The following is a 7973-nucleotide window of genomic DNA, read 5'->3' on the forward strand; positions in this document are numbered from 1 at the left end:
GCAAAGTAATGTCTCTGCTTTTTAACATGCTATCTAGGTTGGTCATAACTTTCCTTCCACGGAGTAAGCGTCTTTTAATTTCATGGCTGCAATCACCATCTGCAGTGATTTTGGAGCCCCCAAAAATAAAATGTGACACTGTTTCCACTGTTTCCCCATCTATTTCCCATGAAATGATGGGACCAGATGCCATGATCTTAGTTTTCTGAATGTTGAGCTTTAAGCCAACTTTTTCACTCTCCTCTTTCACTTTTATCAAGAGCCTTTTTAGTTCCTCTTCACTTTCTGCCATAAGGGTGGTTCATCTGCATACCTGAGGTTATTGATATTTCTCCCGGCTTTTATAACAACTAAAATTTTTATGGGTAAATCTAGTTGCAATCTATAAGGGAAAACAAGGATGTGGTGAATACAGCATTCAGGATGACAGACTGCGAAAGGGTAAGCAGAAGCATGAGATCATAGTTAGATGTATGATATTGTCTAGATCCAGGATTCAGCTTTGAATGGTGGACTTGTGGGTACTTACTACATTAGCAAAAATAACTGATTACATAAATAAATAAAAATGAAGCATGCATGGACCAATGATGACAGTATCTCACGAAACAACGATTAGGATTAATCCAATTTTTGTCCACTTGAGGTCCTAATTTATTAAAGAAATGTAAGTGCTAGGCCCACTTTGTAAAATGTGTTCAATAAATGTTCGCTGTCATCGTTGACTATCTTTATTATTATCAGCATTATTCGCAAACCCCTAGCCAGACATCCTCAGTGTCTGTTGCAGGCAACTGTAAGATAGCTTCTCAAACTCAAACTTCTCAGAACGGCAAGCCCAGCTCCATCTAGGCCTCAGACTAGGCACCCATCCTATGAAGGGACACTAGTGGGGAGTGGTCATGAGTGGCTCACTGGTGGTTCTACCAAGCTTCAGAGATAGGGAACCTCTTTTAGAAGAAGGTGGCCAGAAAGAATTATGATGCGACAGTTAGGAGTTTAGGCCCTAGACTTAGGTCTAGGTTCTTTTTGCCATGTGCCTTTAAACAAACAATTGAGCCTCTGAGCCTCACTTGGTTTATGTATAAAACAGAGGGTGAGAACAGTAACTACCTCACAGGGCCATTATGAGAATTAAATGAGGTAATCCATGCAAAATGCTTAGCATAACATCTGGAACATCACTTAAGAGCTCAAAAACACCCCCTGCCTTTATCATCCGGTATCCCAGGCCACCCCATTCAGTGAAGGAGACGGTAGGGACTTCCACCAAGCGGAAACAGCTGCCATCTTGTGTGTGAGGGCTGAGCATGTGTGTGTCACAGTTTTCCACTTCCTCCTGGAACCATTTCCTTTGTGAGCCAAACAGGGAGGAATCTGCACACAAAGGAACAATTCTGGGAGAATCCAGCCCCACTGCCAAAAGCTATTTCCTTGCCCCACCCCACTCTTGTCTGGAAATGTCTTAATGAGGGGGAACTACCACTTCCCTGGCCATCCAGGGCTGAGAAACAAGGTGTTCAGAATGAGAGCTGTCCTGGTGGATGACAAGACATGGGCAGAGCTGCTGCTCAAAAGGCCATTAAGATGCAGGGCTTCCATGAGCTTGTCACCCTGGCCCACCTCCCAGAACACAGTCACCCCAAAACATCCCCACAACCTGCTTCCCCACTGACCTGCCACCTCCCTGACCTTTTACCTTCCTGAAACAAGAGTACATCACAGAACTGTGCCACAGAGGATCCCCAGTAAGAATCCCCACAGTTTACAAACCCTTACCCCACCATTGCCCATTTCCCCTCCCACAAAGGATTCCCACACACAAGGATTCTAAATCCCTTCTTCCAGAACAGGAAGATGATGCTCTGAGGGGCTGATTTACCCAATTCCACACTAGCAAGTGGGAGGAGTCAGAACCCAAACCAGATACTCTCCTCAGGTCAGTTCAGTCGGTCAGCCGTGTCCGACTTTGCAACCCCATCGACTACAGCATGCCAGGCTTCCCTGTCCATCACGAATTCCCAGAGCCTACTCAAACTCATGTCCATCGCATCAGTGATGCCATCCAACCATCTCATCCTCTGTCATCCCCTTCTCCTCTTGCCTTCAGTCTTTCCCAGCATCAGGGTCTTTTCCAAAGAGTCGGTTCTCCTACCAAATCCCAGATCCTCCACTCTTCTTCTCCACCTCCCTCAGGATTCTGGGCTTCTCTCCCAAGGAGTCAAACTGTACTATTCTCTTCAGCATAAAGGATATTCTGTTTCCTGCATAAGCTGTAATTATCACACACAAAAGCCTTTCAAGGTGACCTCGACAACCCTCTGCCTGCCTCACACAGGAGCTATATTTAACTCCTGGAAAGCAGTCAGCACAAGGCACTGGCTTTGCAGCTGGGTTTCTTTGCTGCTCCTTTTCTATTCTTTCCCAGCCCACATGAACCACGGTCTTCCCTGTATGCTCTAGGACAACAGGATGTATTTGTTTTAGTGATCAACAATGCTAGTCCAACCAGTGAGGTCCCCTCCAACGTCCTGCCCACTGTTTGGCCTTCATTTGGACTCCGTGAAGTGCTTGTAAATTCAGAGGAAGGAAGTGAGACATCTTCATGGCCCCAGATGGGTAGATCTGCAATAACTTGGAAGAAACTGGGCAGAGGAATGAAGCATTTCTGTACCCATGAAGTGAGGGGTCAATTCCCTCAGCCTCACCTGTGTGGCTGGGGGCCTCTCTGCAGAGTTAATGCAGGACTTAGCATAGATGCATGCAGCATTCTGAAGGAGCACTGGGAGAGGCATCTCCAAATGGCCTCAGGATTCTTCCCATTCTGCAGTCCTCAGTTCCCACATCTGTAAGAATTAAGTTATGAATTTCATTAAGAATTTACCAAAATTCATAATTTAATTATGTAAAGAACACATGTAAATCGCTTAAAGCAGGGTATAACATATAACAGTAAAGGAAGAATAATGTAAACAGCTAACATGTACTGAGTATTTACTGTGTGCCAGACACTGTTTTAGGCACATTCTCACTGTATTAGGGCTCACTGTTGAGGTAGATAAGCTTCACAGGTCACCAATGATGTACATCAGGGAGTTATGTAATTATCCCAAAGGTATACAGCTAGAAAACGGGAATAAGACTTGAACTCACATAGTTCCTATATTAATGTTACTATGTTAGGATTAAAATCCACAAACTACAAAACATGCATCGCTAAACCAACTGGAAACCATATTCACACGAGGGGTACAAGTTCAAACAAACAGGGTTTGGGGAGCTTAGCCACATGAGAAATTGGGCTTCTGCTCCCTTTTGTACCCTGGGCTTTTTGCTACCTGTTGTTTTTTTTTTTCTTTCAAGCATCTTTTTTATTATCCTGAGTCACCATGACACCAAACATGGTTAACTAGACATTAACTAGTTGTCAGTGTTATTTAGTCGCTCAGTCGTGTCCAATTCTTTGCAACCCCCTGGACTGCAGCACACCCAGGTTTCCCTGTCCTTCACCATCTCCTGGAGCTTGCTCAAACTCATGTCCATCAAGTTGGTGATGCCATCCAACCATCTCATCCTCTGTCGTCCCCTTCTCCTCCTGCCTTCAATCTTTCCCAGCATCAGGCTCTTTTCCAATGAGTCAGCTCTTCGCATCAGGTGACCAAAGTATTAGAGTTTCAGCATCAGTCCTTCCAGTGAATGTTCAGAATTGATTTCCTTTAGAATTGACTGGTTTGATCCCCTTGCAGTCCAAGGGACTCTCAAGAGTTGTCTCCAACACCACAGTTCAGAAGCATCGGTTCTTCAGCACTCAGCCTTTCTTATGGTCCAACTCTCATATCCATACATCACTACTAGAAAAACCATAGCTTTGACTACACAGACCTTTGTTGGCAAAGTAATGTCTCTGCTTTTAAATTTGCTGTCTAGGTTTGTCATAGCTTTTGTCTAACTAGCTGTTGGACTTTATCAACTCTTAAGAAAACTTTGCTTCAAGAATTTACTCATTCCACAAATACTTAAGCATGTATTCTATGTCAGGCACTAGCAAAAGCTTGCCCTATTCTTACCCTCAAGAAGTTAAGGCTCAAGTGGGGGAAACAGATGCTAATCAGAGATATACCAGATGCTAATAAGAGATATACGTATTTAAATACAGCCATCCTCTGGGATCTGCAGGGAATTGGTTCCAGGACCTTCACCAACACCAAAATCCTCAGATACTCAATTCCCTCACAGTCAGTCCCATGGGTTCTGCATCCTCAAGTTTTTCATCCAGGGATCCATCCAGAGAGCCAGTGAAAAGTGTAACATTTCACCACAAGAATTACCACAGGGAGAGTGATGCTATGACAGCATAAAATAGAGGGAGTGTATGTGGTCAGGAGGACAGTGAAGGTCTGTGAGAAAGTCATGAGTGAGTATAGGGCTGGAGGGGGCCATTACTGGTTAGGAGGAGAAGGGAATTCTGACAGGAAGAGGGAACCACATATGCAGAGACCTGGGGTTAAGAGGCTGAGGAACAGAGCAGAAAGCAGCCTGGAGAAAGGTCTGTCTGGAAGGGCATGCAGGGTTGGAAGGCCACAGTAAAGTCTCCTCTTTCCTTCCTTCCTCCTACCCAACTGTTGAGACCACCTCTACTAAGTATACTGCTTTCCTTTCTAAGGTGAGTTAACTCCCCACTGCTATAATGGGTCATACCTCATTGACATGCTAGGCTGTTAAAACAGTTTACTAAATGTCATCTCTAACATCATAAAACCACATTCCGACAACTCTTCCTATTTTTCATTTTTCAACTACATTGTTTGCATTTTCTCTGACTTTGATAACAAAGAAGTATGAGTTGTTTTTGTCCTAAAGAGGCTTGTCAAGTAGTGAAGGGGGGAAAAGAGAAATTGGTTTCCTCCTACTGCTTTGCATTTAATGAGATTATAACTTGCAAGCTGTTTCCAAGCATTTTTGTAAATTTCAGAGACTAAAAGGTGCCCGGCAATGAGATCACAAGTCAAAGAGCCCACCAGCTGACTAGGTAGGAACCCAAACAGGGTTTCTTATTCCTGTGGCTTGCTGAAGATGTGTTATTTACTTGCTTTTTGTCATGGAAATTAGACCTTTTACCTTTCAGATCTCTAAATAAATCTGACCTTCTTTGCACTGGGAGCCCATACTGGTTGTAATGGAGGCCTTTTGCTTCAAGGTTTCACTTAGACTGCACCAGGGATGCAGTCCTGGGAACAGGTGGCAGTGCTTTTTGCCTGTGGCTTAAATTTCTGCTCTCTACCACCTCATACTGTTTTCACTTAGGTGGGGAGGGTGGAGGAGCAGACAGAAAACTGATCTTAGTCTTAGTTGGGTATTCACCAGGAACAATAAGCACAGAGTGGTATAACCTTAGATAAATTTTTAAGTAGGATTCTAATTTTATTTGACAAACTTTTTTGCATCCCTGTGAACAGTTATCAACTCGGATTTCTATGCCCCCTCTCTGTCCCACCTGGTTAAAAAAAAAAAAAAAAAATGAAGACTTATAACAATGATTAGACTACTTCTCCCTGGTTTTTCTTGATTGGAATTCACTGTACCTCCCTAAGGCTCAACTAAACCAAACAAGATCAATGAAATGTATTCATGGTTCTAAATAAAATCTAATCATAAAAGGAAACCTTGTCCTGATGCCCCGTCTGCCCACAGACACCAGAGATGACCTGGACCAGGAGCAAAGATGGGAGGTGGGTGGGGTAGGAACTAGTGGAGATTTTTCCTGGGATGGCAGGGACAGGATTCTGGGCTGTATCACTGCCCCTCCAGCTGAAAGATGCTGGCCCTCCACATGGCATGGAGGGAGTACTTGGGAGGGGAGCACTCTGAGAAAAGGGGCTCTGCTGCTACTGCTAAGTCGCTTCAGTCGTGTCCAACTCTGTGAGACCCCATAGACAGCAGCCCACCAGGCTCCCCCGTCCCTGGGATTCTCCAGGCAAGAATACTGGAGTGGGTTGCCATTTCCTTCTCCAATGCATGAAAGTGAAAAGTGAAAGTGAAGTCACTCAGTCGTGTCCGACTCTTAGTGACCCCATGGACTGCGGCCTACCAGGCTCCTCCGTCTATGGGATTTTCCAGGCAAGAGTACTGGAGTGGGGTGCCATTGCCTTCTCCAAAAGGGGCTCTACCACCTCCAACTGCCATAACCACACACGCTCAGTGTCAGGCCCAGGGCCATGAACAGTCCATGTGGGGAGGAGGGTGCTTACAGAATCCCACAATGTCCTCCTGCCCTGAGAACTCCCTTCCCTTGTGCCTAGCACACCTGAATCTGTTGGGGAGTTACACAAATGAAGAGAATGCCATTGAGATCACTGAGCACCATATGTATCTTTTTATTTCATCTCTATAGCAATCATGCGCAGAAGCTACTGTTTTACCCCCACTGTTTACAGATGAAGAATTGAATGCTAAGAAAAGTTAAGATGTTTCCCCAAGCAGAAAATGGCAGAGCTGGGTGGGGGCCCAGATTTGTATACCCTGAGCTCTTAGCCACTCTTCTATGACATACAAGCATCAAACCTAGTGTAAATCTAACACTAGATATTCTTATTTTCAATTAGTTGTGTGACTGTAGCTAAGTCACATAAACTCTTGAACCCTCACATTCCACATCTTTAAAATCAGAGTGTTAGACTGGGTCATCAAAATATTCAATGAATGGATGCTTGTTGGGCATCTACTGTGATTGAGGCACAGATTAAGACATGTCCTCACAAAGTCTGTTACCACAACTATAGCAAATCTGTCACTAAATACTATCTGGTCAATACTCTGGATGTGCACAATTCTGGGGAATATTAGGAAGCAGCAACAACAATAATGTGGCCCTGTTGATGGCTCCAGGCACAGCACCGAACAAAGTGCCCTGCAAGCATAATCTTAACCTAGTTACCCCAGCCTAGGAGGCTGGGACCCCAGTATTCTCACTTTACACATGAGAAAACCATGGCTCAGAGCTCTCTAATGTGCCCATCTTTGTACAACTCGGAAGTGGCAGCACAAGAAGTCCAGCTCAGAGGTCTTGCCCCAAAGCCCTAATCACTGTGCTCTCCCAAGCAAGACGTCATGTTCCAGCTAGTTACAATCGTCTGCAGGGGCTCTTATTCCCACCTTCACTCAGTTGTTTCAGAAAGAGATGTCTAATGACAATTTTTTAAGGAAGAGGGAGGTCTTCCCACAGTCTGTATGTTCACGGACATGCCCTCTAGTAGGTTTTCTGGTGGCATATTTTTCAGAGGTTTAACCTTGGAATCACCCGGAATACTCCTTAAAAATGTAGATTCCTGGGTCCTAGTATAGAGCCTACTAAATGAGACTCTCAGATAGGAGGTCCAGCAAAACCCTGGGAGAGGTATGACCATTTGTCATAAGCATCATTATACGTATATGATTTCTCTCCAAATTAAATTCTTTGATAGCTTAAATCCTTGTGGTTTGAATTCTACGGTGTTAAAGACGAAGGTACTCTCAAAGGCACATCTGTATTCACCACACCTGAAAGCTAGCTTTGGGGGGAGAGTCCTTATTGTCTTTAAAGAACAGTTCAGTTCAGTTCAGTCGCTCAGTCGTGTCTGACTCTTTGCGACCCCATGAATCGCAGTATGCCAGGCCTCCCTGTCCATCACCAACTCCCAGAGTTCACTCAAACTCACATCCATCGAGTCAGTGATGCCATCTGTCGTCCCCTTCTCCTCCTGCCCACAATCCCTCCCAGCATCAGAGTCTTTTCCAATGAGTCAACTCTTCGCATGAGGTGGCCAAAGGACTGGAGTTTCAGCTTTAGCATCATTCCTTCCAAAGAAATCCCAGGGCTGATCTCCTTCAGAATGGACTGGTTGGATCTCCTTGCAGTCCAAGGGACTCTCAAGAGTCTTCTCCAACACCACAGTTCAAAAGCATCAATTCTTCGGCACTCAGCCTTCTTCACAGTC

The 7973-nt window shown here is 44.7% G+C and overlaps 1 protein-coding gene and 1 long non-coding RNA gene across 9 annotated transcripts in view; one reads left to right on the forward strand and one right to left on the reverse strand.

The window, feature by feature from the left end:
* Positions 1-7973, reverse strand: part of LOC104996294 — a 116194-nt gene that overhangs the window by 54485 nt on the left and 53736 nt on the right. For all 7 annotated transcript variants that reach the window (XR_826168.1, XR_826167.1, XR_826166.1 and 4 more), the window contains one exon: positions 2709-2846. This is a non-coding gene — a long non-coding RNA (uncharacterized LOC104996294). The remainder of the gene's footprint in view (positions 1-2708; positions 2847-7973) is intronic.
* AFAP1L1 (actin filament associated protein 1-like 1) overlaps positions 1-7973 on the forward strand; it is a 77311-nt gene that overhangs the window by 18016 nt on the left and 51322 nt on the right. The gene's annotated exons all lie outside the window — the stretch shown is intronic.

The sequence above is a fragment of the Bison bison genome, unplaced genomic scaffold (assembly GCF_000754665.1).
Source record: "Bison bison bison isolate TAMUID 2011002044 unplaced genomic scaffold, Bison_UMD1.0 scf7180017864291, whole genome shotgun sequence".
Taxonomy (NCBI): Eukaryota; Metazoa; Chordata; class Mammalia; order Artiodactyla; family Bovidae; genus Bison; species Bison bison.